The sequence below is a fragment of the Monopterus albus genome, unplaced genomic scaffold (assembly GCF_001952655.1).
Source record: "Monopterus albus unplaced genomic scaffold, M_albus_1.0 scaffold415.1, whole genome shotgun sequence".
NCBI lineage: Eukaryota > Metazoa > Chordata > Actinopteri > Synbranchiformes > Synbranchidae > Monopterus > Monopterus albus.
The window spans coordinates 119,647-132,214 of NW_018128295.1; the positions used below are offsets into that span (position 1 = coordinate 119,647).

The following is a 12,568-nucleotide window of genomic DNA, read 5'->3' on the forward strand; positions in this document are numbered from 1 at the left end:
AAGGAGTGATCAAGCTGTTGCTGAACTGGCACTGCTAGAACAGTCTTCCCATTAATGTTCAGTCTGTCTCATGCTTTAAGTCATGTCTTAAAACATGTTTTTGTGACCTCAACTTCTTGTCTGAGTGCTATATGTATTTGTTTGAAGAGAAGCCTTTTTGCCAGATGTTTCTTTTTGATTGTTTTACTTGTTTTTTACTTGTTTTTATCTTACGGATGATTATGTAAGTGTCTTTAATTCTGTTGCTGTTATTATTAAAGCTAATTATACTACAGCGGCTTATCACAGTGAATCTGGGAAGCTATTTTTATTGCTGTGATAAGCTGGGATATACTTATTGTCCAGTTCCAAATTAGCAAAGGAGCAGAAGAGTCTGCATGCTTGTATTACTTATTTTGTCTGTCTGTCTTGTTTGTTTACACAGTAACATGGGGACTCTGCCTCCATTTGGGGACAAAAAAGCAAGTCCCCATAACACAAATCATTAGCTTTTAATATGAACACTTGGTTTACTGCAGGTCTTCATGAAATGAATGTAAGCCAATGTAATATCCTATGAAGTGATAGAAACACAACTGTATGTACATATTACTGGAATACTGTCAGTGGATCTGTGCCGGTGACACGGTGGGCTCTGCACATCAGCAGTTTTGTAAGGGTCTCAAAGTTTGTTGGCTATGATAAAAACATGACACTGTTCTCAGGATGCTAAAATGATTGAGATCCTCTTGGCTTAGGAAAGCTGAAAGAGACACACAAACAGTGTTTTCACTCACGGTACGCATCCCAACACCCATAATCTCCTACAGAACAGTCTCCATACATGTACTAAACCCCACACTTATCTTTCTATACTCTATAAGGCTGTTCGGTGGTATCTCTTTCAGTAGACACCCATTAAGCAAACATTCCTGACCATGCTGCCTGTAGGGTAGGAGGCCAGATACACAGTTATGGGAAACAGGCTGCTGTGTGGAGTGAATCCCAGAGAAATGTCAGTTGATTCTGGATATATGAGCAGTTTGGTCCTAATGTCAGATATAAGGGTGATTAAAACTCACAGACACAAGTATTTTCGGTCTGTCCTCTGCCACTGTTGGCCCCTTTCTTCCTCTGCCTCATTATCTGAAACCAATTAGGAACTGTCACGTTGCTGAGCCAAAGGCCTCCTCACATGCTTTCAACCAGAAAGATTTGATAGAACATGGGAACATTTCGAGTAATTAAACAAAAGCATATTATACATACAGTATGGAGACACTCTGATCTCTTCCCAAGTTGAGAACAAAGAGTTCATCTTTGCAGTCTTGGAGCATGAGAAGTCCTACGGGGCCAGGTCCAATTACAGTCACTGTTATAAGCTCGAGAGCATGCAACTTCTTTTTTTTTATTGGAAAATGAATGTTAATTCAATGAACAGTGCTCAAGCTTGAGATTGACTTGTATACCTTTCCTTATTATTATTATTATTATTATTATCCTTATATGTTTGGAGCAATGACATTACCATCTGTTCAACTGATAGAATAACATCTTTCACATTCTTGTGACAATGAGCTGCTTTGGGTTTAGAGACTTTTGAGTTGAGGGGGCAGACTGGGGTACAGCGAAGGGTACATTTGGGAAATTAGTAAAAATATGTTTACTCAAATTTAAAGTCCTGGTTCTTGGCAATGATAAATTCTTGATATTTAGAACTTCTAATAGCATACAGACTTGAAAAAACACGCAAAGGGTCCCGACACAGGCATGTAAAGTGGCCCCCAACAATAGGAGCAGACTGAAAGAGACACCTGTGGACGTTTTGAATTTGTTTGGTAGCATTTCCTGGTCAAGGTACATCAGTTTGTGGTCAATTTGCAGCTCTTTGTTGTTTTGCTTCACTCTGTGGTGTACCATTTCCTGGTCAATGTACATCGGTTTGTGGTCAATTTGCATCTCTTTGTTGTTTTGCTTCACTCTGTGGTTGTTTTTATTTTGTGTCACTTTGTACTCTTGCATCACTATTGTGATCATAGTGTCAGTTTCTTGTTGTTTTGCATCACTTTGTGGTCACTTAACGTCATGAGGAAATGTTGTTTTTGTTCCCCATCAGCTGTAAGTGCTGAAGTATACAGTACACCTATACAGTACAAAGACACTCTGATGTTTTAATCTTCCAGTGATTACAGTTGTTAAGACTTGCAGGTCACACAGCTGTTCTCAGTTTCACTGGACAGCATGCAGGCCTCATGCAGGGTACCAGGAGCCAATCAGCAGCTCTCAGAGTCATTAGACAACATGCAAGCCACATGTAAGGCACCAGGAGCCAATCAGCTCCTTCTGAGTGCCAACCAATTTAGTGGTTCATGTTACTTTGTTTGTTAGTTTGCAACTTAACTAATGGCTCTGCTGGGATAAACTATATATTGCTGGTTGAATGAGGTTTTGTTCAGCACTGAATATGTAAGTAAGCCTTGTATTTGTACTTTTATTATGAATACAAGATGATCACACTGTTTGTGTAGCTTGCATGACTGACTAAATGACACCATGTGGCTTAGTTAAGATTTAATTATATTAATCTCATTGTAAATGGTGTTAATGGTATTTAAGTCCACTTTATTATTTAGTGTTGGAATGCCATATAACTGTGGAATCTTTCGTAGGTCATTGTTTGGCTGTACACTTCAATCAATGGTATAGCTAAGTGCAATTGTATTGTACATGTACAAAGTGTAAACTAAACTATAGCCTCCTAGTAAAGAAAACCTGTGGAGCATTTTGTTTGTTCTAATACACCACAGCAATAAGGAGTGATGAATATTTAGTATCACTATTACAACAGTAGCAGATGTTTGTGATAAAAAGGGAAAGAAGCAGAGTGTAGGATGTCACTTATGTTCCTACAGCTGTAATGCAATTGCAAATAATATTTACAGATCTCATTTCACATCTTCTCTAGTTATGCAAGAAGCATCCAGCTTGCACAAATGGGGAGGGAGAGAGAGAGGGAGGGAGGGAGAGAGGGAGGAAGATTTCAACACAGTATTTCTGACTCTTGACCTTGCAAGTGGGTTTGGTTGCAATAAACTGAAGCTTTATACCCTAGTATGATGCAAATAAACCAATCCTGAAGCTTCCAAATGTTCTAAAGAAAGTATGCGCCAGAGGTTATGTGGAGTCACTGTGGTTTACAGTTTAGACAGTGTTGGACTGTCTTCCCCCTCTCTCTTAATGCTTCTCTGTTCCTTGCCCCAGGTGAAGCTGTAATGCTGGCAGCCTCCCAGACTTTAGAATGGCTTATACAAGATGAAATCTGGGTAACATGTAGTGTTTTTATACTTTTATTTCAGCATACTTGCTTGGTTTTCTATGTTGTATCTCCAACTTTCAGAATTTTAATGAATTTATAAGTACGAGGATGTTTATTATAAAAGCCTATTTCAAAATGATGAAATACTAAGACGTATTTATAACTTTAAAACGTCATAATTGGGAACAGCTCATGCCTCCTGGACTTTCCGTGCACGTGCGTTTTCTCAGATTCTTGCGCTGCCACCCTGAGTAGGAGGCGTCTCGTACGCATGCGCGGCTGCTGTAACGTCATCGCCAGCGTCCCACAGTTATCTTATCTGCATTGAGTGGTTATCAGTTGGTTATCAGAAAAATGAGGGGGTGCACAAGTATGTGAACATGCATGGTGGGTTTGGTGAGGTCACTGGAGGATGTGAGCAACATGAGAGGGCCAGCAACTCTGCCAGTCTTGCTCCATGTCCTCTAGATGACCTGTCGTTGCAAGTCACTTCATCTACTCTTACATTAAATGTCAAGGCCATAGTATCTGAACTGACATCTGGTGGGATTTAAGGGAGTTAGAAGTTTTTTTTTTTTTTTTTGAGTAAAACTCCTGGCTTAGTCATGTTTTCTGCTGAATAGATACAAACTACGTGCACTGTCCAGTGACATCTGTGTTGACTTCCATGTTCTGCACAGGAATTTGATCAGACATACACTGAAGATTTGCCAGTTCCATGCAACAATGATTTCTGATTGTTGGCTCATGTTGAGGTCTGTGCTGTGTTGGTCAGCTGTTTGCCAATGCAAAAATGTGGTGTTTGACTCCGTCAGAGATGAGTAAGAAGGATGTGGGTTTGTGCCTGCGTGTGTGCGCACAGTTTGGCTTCTTGCGTCATTTGATGTTTGTTGGTTCTAAATGCTGCACATGTCTGTTTGGCTTGTTGGGTCTCTGACCTGGTTTACAAACTGATAAAGCAAACAGGCCTGTAATTCTGCTAAACGGCAGCTTTTCTTTTGCATTTAGTCCTTTAGCACTAGGTTTCTGACAGCTCAAACTTTGTCATCATGACTCTGCAGTATTTCACAGAATTTTAGATGACACACTGAATGGGTCTGTGTGCTGAGTTCATGTCTAGTTGTATAATATGGCTTAATATCAAGTTACTTGTATGCAGTTAAAACTTGATGTTGGCATCAAGGTGTGCTGGGGCATGCGCACATTGCGTGGATCAGTTTTTCTGTGTATTTCAACACAGTATTTCTGACTCTTGACCTTGCAAGTGGGTTTGGTTGCAAAGGAAGATTTCAACACAGTGTTTCTGACTGTTGACCTTGCAAGTGGGTTTGGTTGCAATAAACTGAATCTTTATACCATAGTATGATGCAAATAAACCAATCCTGAAGCTTCCAAATGTTCTAAAGAAAGTATGCGCCAGAGGTTATGTGGAGTCACTGTGGTTTACAGTTTATTTAGACAGTGTTGGACTGTCTTCCCCCTCTCTCTTAATGCTTCTCTGTTCCTTGCCCCAGGTGAAGCTGTAATGCTGGCAGCCTCCCAGACTTTAGAATGGCTTATACAAGATGAAATCTGGGTAACATGTAGTGTTTTTATACTTTTATTTCAGCATACTTGCTTGGTTTTCTATGTTGTATCTCCAACTTTCAGAATTTTAATGAATTTATAAGTACGAGGATGTTTATTATAAAAGCCTATTTCAAAATGATGAAATACTAAGACGTATTTATAACTTTAAAACGTCATAATTGGGAACAGCTCATGCCTCCTGGACTTTCCGTGCACGTGCGTTTTCTCAGATTCTTGCGCTGCCACCCTGAGTAGGAGGCGTCTCGTACGCATGCGCGGCTGCTGTAACGTCATCGCCAGCGTCCCACAGTTATCTTATCTGCATTGAGTGGTTATCAGTTGGTTATCAGAAAAATGAGGGGGTGCACAAGTATGTGAACATGCATGGCAGTTATCTGCATTGACTGGTTATCAGTAGTAGTAGTCTGTGGTACCCGGAGAGCTGCGTCTGGACCGTCTAGTAGCAGTTTAAGGACAACCCGGGAGACATCCGCACACGCCAAACCAAGCCTCCACTGGACAAAGCCGATCCGGCGAAAAACCGCGGTGAGTGGACCAAGGTTAGGTTAACAGCCCTGGTGCTGTATGTGGAGACAAAGAGGCTGTTGAGCAAAACGGCTTCCCTTTTTCTGTTCACATCTCAGCCTGCGGTTCAGTGACTCACTAGCTAATGTTAAGTTGTAAATGAGCTAGTTCCGCTCCTCCTTTGGCTCCACGTGTGACCGAGCATAGCCTGTCTGCCATTGTTTCATTTCACCATCACAGGGCGCGTTGACTTGATTAAATGAACGACTTTGTAGGGTTGTTTAAACCTACGTAACCGTGGTGTGATGCTGCCTGGCGCTATTTTTATATTCACATGTGAAGTCGGTGGGGCGGTGTCCCGTTTGACTCTGTCGCGCCGGGTCACCCTGTGGGGGTCGGCACCGAGCCAAAAAATAAGAATAATAATAAGAGGACTCTGAAGAAAGTATGTGATCTTGAGGTGGTATAGGCCTGTGTATCTTTTTGGTGTGGCAATGGCCTAATGGGATATCCATGAAATACAGAGCTGGATGACTCACTGACTTTGAGGTCGGGGCTCAATGAAGAAACAGGACACGTTGTGCTGATCTCTTGACTTCTCTGGAGGACTAATGGCTGGACATTTGTAGTCTGAGTGGTTGTGATGGAGGCTGCTGGCTTTCCCATTTCAGTTTAATGATGTCCTCAGTGTGGGCACAGAATCACTGGACTCTCCTGGATAATATAACATTCCAGCTTTATGGCCACTGGTTTTCAGAAACGGTACTCGGTCATTTTAGCTTGGCTTAATAATAATGATTTTTATATATTTTAAAGCTGTTGGTGATCTTCTGGGTGTTTGACAATCCACATTGTTGAAGATGATTCACCTTTGGGGGTTATTTTTATTTATACTATGAATTTTTAGTTTGGCTAATGTCTAATTTTTGTTAAATGTTTTCCATGAGTAATTCAAAAGCCATGTGTTAAAGCGGTGCGCCTTGGTGTGCTTCAGTGGGTTTCTTCGTGACCATGTGCGTGTTTAAGCCAGACACAGACGCGCGCACACACATGGAGTTGACTCAGGACTATGTGAGAACTGGGTGCAAATATTGGTAATGGGCTCAGTGGCATTGTTAGTGCTGTTTTCCATATGACTGAATCTTGATAGAACAGTGGAGGTTGGACAATTTGATTGGACCTGGCTCTCAGATGTTTGCCAGTTGCTGTTTAACCTGAGCAACTGTGTCAAGTCCCATATCTGCTCTTTGTTTGATTGTTGATATGGTTCAGGGATGCATTGTGTTTTAACGGTAGGTTAGTTTTGGAAAATGGTGGTGCCTATTCTAGGGCCCTGAAGATATGATGGCCTGAATACTTACCTGTAGCACATTAGATTGTATTAACAGTCACTAGGCTGTAGAGAATAACTTTTAATGCCTAGTGAAAGGTTTTGAGTTATTGAGCTGAATAGGATGTACACAATCTGTTCTGTGATTTTAAGAATAAAGAAACTTGTATTATGATACAGTAAAATGACTAATCCATTGAGGTCAAGAAAAGTGCTTTTCCTTGTCTTGTCAGTGAAGATAAGTTTGTGATGAGTGGCTTCAGTATCCTGTTCTGTGCACTACTGGGATAATTTGGGAAATCAAGCAACCCAGACGGACAATACATCCTTGATCATAGCTGTGACAGGATTTATCCTGGAGTCGGTTTAGCTCAGTTATGCCGGAAATGGTATAAATTACACTTTATAAACTTGGCTACATTTCTAGCTGTTCTGTTTTGTGCCACTTCAACTGTTAAAGCTACTGGGCTGTTAAAGGTATTTCAGTCCATTTCCACTCTGAGGGATTGTTTCTTAATGTAGATGGAATGGGGTTTAGTTGTCCTGCCTTACTGGTACTCTGCCACAGACCTAACTGTGCGCCAACACAGAGATGCCAGCCCTCAGGGGAGGTGGCAACAAAATCATTGCTGCATTTCCTACTGGCAGTGGGGCCCCAAGCTACATACTGCCCCCCACTAACTGTACGTTTCACCTGAGTCAAACTGCACAGTAATGTTTCCTAGTCTTGCACCTGTTATCACACTTCAAACTGTCCTGTTTTTGCATGGCCCAGGTGCAGTTGACAGACTGTTCTGGTACCAGAACAATACATTTCATGTGCTAAAACGTTCTCAAAGTATTTTTAGCTCATGGAATAAACTCCTTGCTTCTGTGCAGTGTTGATTTCAAACGTAATGAAATAGTCCTCTGACCTGTTTTTCAGGACATGGATGAACCAAATTAACTATGAAATGTTTTACTTTTTTTTTTTTTTGGCAAAAAAAGTAATAAAAGTGAGACAAGATGAATGGACCTGAAGTAACTTGTGACCTGCTGCATCTGTGGAATCAATCAAATCACAATGCTGGCTCCCCATCGTGATACCTGTCGTCATCCCTGGTATCAGCTAGCAGACAAGGCCATCTCCTTTTGTTCTTTACTCTTCATCAGACTCTGTCTGCAATGAAACTTCCTACGGTCTCAAATATTCAGGTACTAAAATTTAAAACTGGTTACCTGCCCAGTGAACAAATGGTTGAATATTTGGGTCCAGCCCTACTCACTGCTGTAGGTGGTCACATTTGTCTGTCATGTTATAGCTAAAACTGTTTTAGTTGCTAAAATATCTTTTTAAATGTTGAATATTTTTCCCTGAAGCAATCATAGTGGTTCAACAGTTGGGCCCTCGCAGTCCATTAAAGTGTTTAACATTTTGTTTGTGTTAAGTACATGATGTCCCATGAATGCTGCTGAAATCAGATTCATTAAGTAACTTGGTCAGATGTGTCTGCTTGTGGTCTTCTTTTTACCTCTATCCCTTTCCCATGTGAAATTGAGAGGGCTGCTCAGACCTTGGGGACAAAGTTCATCCAAGTCTAGACATCTCCTAGACAAGGATACATATTGGTCAGATGGACAAATAACTAATTTTTGCTGTACATACAACCATATCAAGTTTTCTTGGCATGCAATGTTGATACAGGTGTTTAAAAAAAAAAAAAAAAAAAAAAAACTACTTTTTTTGCTTTGGTTGCTTTGGCTGTGATGTAACAAAGACTGTAGTACAGTCTTGCCTGTTGCATTATGTGTAAAAACCAAGCCATCAGCTAACCATAGCCTCAGTTTGCTTCAGAGGTACTGTTGACATTGGCAAGATAAGAGGCACAAAGCAAGTTATTTCTCAGCAAGGGCACTAAACTCGGAACAAGTACCTATTGAAATCTCTGCTGTGTTCAGTAACATTAACCATGATAAACAGAGCTAGGGTTGCAAACAACACTAGACAACCTCTGGTAGAGCTGCAAAATCAGCTCCAACCCAGGTATCCACACCATGACTCAGACACAAATGTTCCTCCTGTTAAAACTCCAGCACTTGTCTTTCCAGTCAGACCAGGCTTTCAGTCACACTCCCATGTCCTCAACTGGCCACGTGTCATTACGTAGCCACAAATCCTCACCACCTACAGCCGTTTCCCTGTCACACCTGGGCATTTTAAGTCTGCTGTGAGGCTTCTAGCAGAACTTGTGTAGTTGCCATGTAGCTGCATTCACTTGTTTTGGATGGTTCCCTTTTTGGTAGTGTTATGCAGTTGAGCTGTTTGTATAAGGTCATCCAGTTAAAATCAACTGGCCTACTTCCAGGTAGGTAGTTCTTTAGTCAACTTTTATTTTTAGATGTTCACTTTGCTATTGTCCATGACAAAAAAAGCATCAAAATCAGCCATTTCAGAAGCTGGCAGTGTGTAGTGGTTTCAGCCGTGTTAGACATAAGTTATCAAAATAGCTTCAGCTTATTTTTTTCTATCAAGTTGCTATATTAGTTCTAAACATCGGTACTTGCACTGTCAAGTTGCAGTATGAGCCTGAGTGCTCCCTGTCGGGATTAAAAGTGGAATGGCGGCAGGTATCCAGTAATGCTAATCCTGTAGTATCACACTCAGGAGGGCCATGCTTTGACTGAGGTCTGGACCCAGTGCTGAGCACAACCCAAGTTCAGTTTGTGACTGTAGGTAATGCCTTTGGCACACGTTTGGTTTGGTTTTGGTTTTTTGTGTGTGTGGCTGTGTACTCTGAGCAGACTTGAGATCAGTAACACAAAGCTGTGTGTAATCTTTACTGTAACAGATCAAATGTAGTACAGCTGAAGTGACAGTCGCTGAGAGAAATGAAGGGGTGCACAAGTATGTGAACATGCATGGTGGGTTTGGTGAGGTCACTGGAGGATGTGAGCAACATGAGAGGGCCGGCAACTCTTTGCCAGCCTTGCTCCATGTCCTCTAGATGACCTGTCGTTGCAAGTCACTTCATCTACTCTTACATTAAAGGTCAAGGCCATAGTATCTGAACTGACATCTGGTGGGATTTAAGGGAGTTAGAAGTTGTGTGGTGTTTGTGTGTGGTGTGTTTTTTTTTTTGTTTTTTTTGAGTAACTCTTGGCTTAGTCATGTTTTCTGCTGAATAGATACAAACTACGTGCACTGTCCAGCAACATCTGTGTTTACTTCCATGTTCTGCACAGGAATTTGATCAGACATACACTGAAGATTTGCCAGTTCCATGCAACAATGATTTCTGATTGTTGGCTCATGTTGAGAGGTCTGTGCTGTGTTGGTCAGCTGTTTGCCAATGCAAACGTGGTGTTTGACTCCGTCAGAGATGAGTAAGAAGGACGTGGGTTTGTGCCTCTGTGCGTGTGCGTGCAGTTTGGCTTCTTGCGTCATTTGATGTTTGTTGGTTCTAAATGCCGCACACGTCTATGTTTGGCTTGTTGGGTCTCTGACCTGGTTTACAAACCGATAAAGCCAACAGGCCTTTAATTCTGCTAAACGGCAGCTTTTCTTTTTCATTTAGTCCTTTAGCAGTAGGTTTCTGACAGCTCAAACTTTGTCATCATGACTCTGCAGTATTTCACAGAATTTTAGATGACACACTGAATGGGTCTGTGTGCTGAGTTCATGTCTAGTTGTATAATATGGCTTAATATCAAGTTACTTGTATGCAGTTAAAACTTGATGTTGGCATCAAGGTGTGCTGGGGCATGCGCACATTGCGTGGATCAGTTTTTCTGTGTAGTAAGAAGGAAATGTGCCACATTTTGGCACTCAGACAGCAGTGATGTAATGGGGGTTTATCTCTGCCTACCTGTCCTCTCCTGAGTTGTTGCGATCTTGAAGTGGAGCTCAAATAGCAACTCTTGCACACTAACCATGCATCAGTGAAAGTCATAGGCCCCCATTAACTTTGTTTTGGCAGTGTTATGATCAGAATGCAGCTACAAAGTATAGGAAAATGTGCACACAGTATTAAAGTGTCAATCTGGGTACTCCAGATGTGGTGGTCAAGCTGTTCTGAAGAATTCAGAGGCCCAGGACAAAAACAAGAAGAAACTGTCAGAAGTTATTTTTCTGACTGGAGGAAATCCAGCAAGGACTCGTCGCAGCATCTGGATGCCAAGTCAATCCTTCCAGTCTGAAGAAGCTTGATCAGGAACGGCCTTTGTGGAAGGATGGCAGCCAAGAAACTACTTTCAGAAGGGGGCAGGGAGAAAAGGTTGGAGTGAAAGTTGGTGAGAAAAGAGGGCTGGGTTTGAAATTTTTGGGTCCAGTCTTTGGTTTGTGAGAAGTGGAAGAAAGGGTGCTTGCAGCCTTCAGTGACTCATGGAGGGTCTGTCATGGTTCCAAGATGTCCCCAAAGGAATTCAAGGTGTGCAAAGAGGTCGCACTAAATGCTGACTTTAGACTGTGGAAGCTGTTGTATTCTGAAAGGCTTAATATTGTGAATATTCTAGTCGGTGTGAAATGTAAATTACAGAACTAATGTTGGCTTGAGACATTTTCATAGTGCTGTATGTGGTACCACAAACATGCCCACAACATACAGGTTAACTGGCATGTTTGGGTTAGTTAAGCTTGTTTTTGGAATCGGCTTTATTGGCCAGGTATCTCCCCAAAGGAATTCAAGGTGTGCAAAGAGGTCGCACTAAATGCTGACTTTAGACTGTGGAAGCTGTTGTATTCTGAAAGGCTTAATATTGTGAATATTCTAGTCGGAGTGAAATGTAAATTACAGAACTAATGTTGGCTTGAGACATTTTCATAGTGCTGTATGTGGTACCACAAACATGCCCACAACATACAGGTTAACTGGCATGTTTGGGTTAGTTAAGCTTGTTTTTGGAATCGGCTTTATTGGCCAGGTGTGTTGTACACATGAGGAAACTGACTCCAGTACAGTGGCTCCCAATGTACAATGTTAAGACAATGCGCCAACAAGGTAAAACTGGGAACAAGTAAGTGCACTGGGAAAATAAAGTATATGGAGAAATATTAACCATCCTTGTCACCATAACTATATTTGGTGGGCAATTATTTTTTCCATGGGGCCACATGAGAAGCAAAAATATTGTGGAGGGCCGGGCCAAAAGGCTGAACTCAATTTTGCATAATATTAATTGTATTTCTTTATAAAAAGCAATAAATAGCATTGTTTTGACAAGCTGGTAAGAGTATATGTTGTAGTTGAGCAATGAAAGTGAGGTTGGCTTACAAAAGTCATTTATTCAATCAAATTTCCCAAAACAAGGGGATAAACAAAATGAGAACATTTTTTACCATTTGACTCATTAGTGAACATTTTCAGTCATATTCACTCCAGAACATATTTTGAGTTTCATATACTGTTGGAAAGTTGTGTAAAGGTTGTTAGCATTCTAAAGACATCACAATATTTTCTTTGTGCTCCAAACATTAAGCAAGATGCATCGTATTGAACTGTGATTTTGAGAAAAAGAAAGTGTCCGAGTCTGACGTTTTTCCCTGTAAGATTTGGACAACCGTCCGTTGTGACACCTACCAGTCTTTTTTCTTGATCAGTGAGAGAAATCTAGTCTCTACTGGGCTTTAAGGAGTGCATCAAAGTCAGGTTGAATGTCTTTTCTTTCAATGACCGCATTGCTGCCAGCTCCTCCGTGATCTCAGTGAAAGATGATCTATACCTGGATTTCGTAAAGTTCATCATTGGAAATGTTTGTTCACATATGTAGGTAGAAAGGAGAGAAAAACAAAACTTGCCACTTCACGTTGCAGCTGATGCTCCAGATTCCCCGCAATGTCGTCGATCCTTCTCGTCACGGTTCCGCTGGCCAGC

The 12,568-nt window shown here is 41.3% G+C and overlaps 1 protein-coding gene across 3 annotated transcripts in view; it reads left to right on the forward strand.

Moving 5' to 3' along the window:
- The first annotated feature begins 2,318 nt into the window (after window positions 1-2,318).
- LOC109951868 (monocarboxylate transporter 1-like) overlaps window positions 2,319-12,568 on the forward strand; it is a 30,972-nt gene continuing 20,722 nt past the window's right edge. Inside the window, exon 1 of one of the 3 annotated variants that reach the window (XM_020586596.1) lies at window positions 2,319-2,445. The gene's annotated coding sequence lies outside the window, so the exon portion shown is untranslated. Of the gene's footprint in view, window positions 2,446-4,830; window positions 4,872-5,266; window positions 5,411-12,568 lie in introns of those variants that run through there. The other 2 variants (XM_020586598.1, XM_020586597.1) reach the window with 2 other exon arrangements.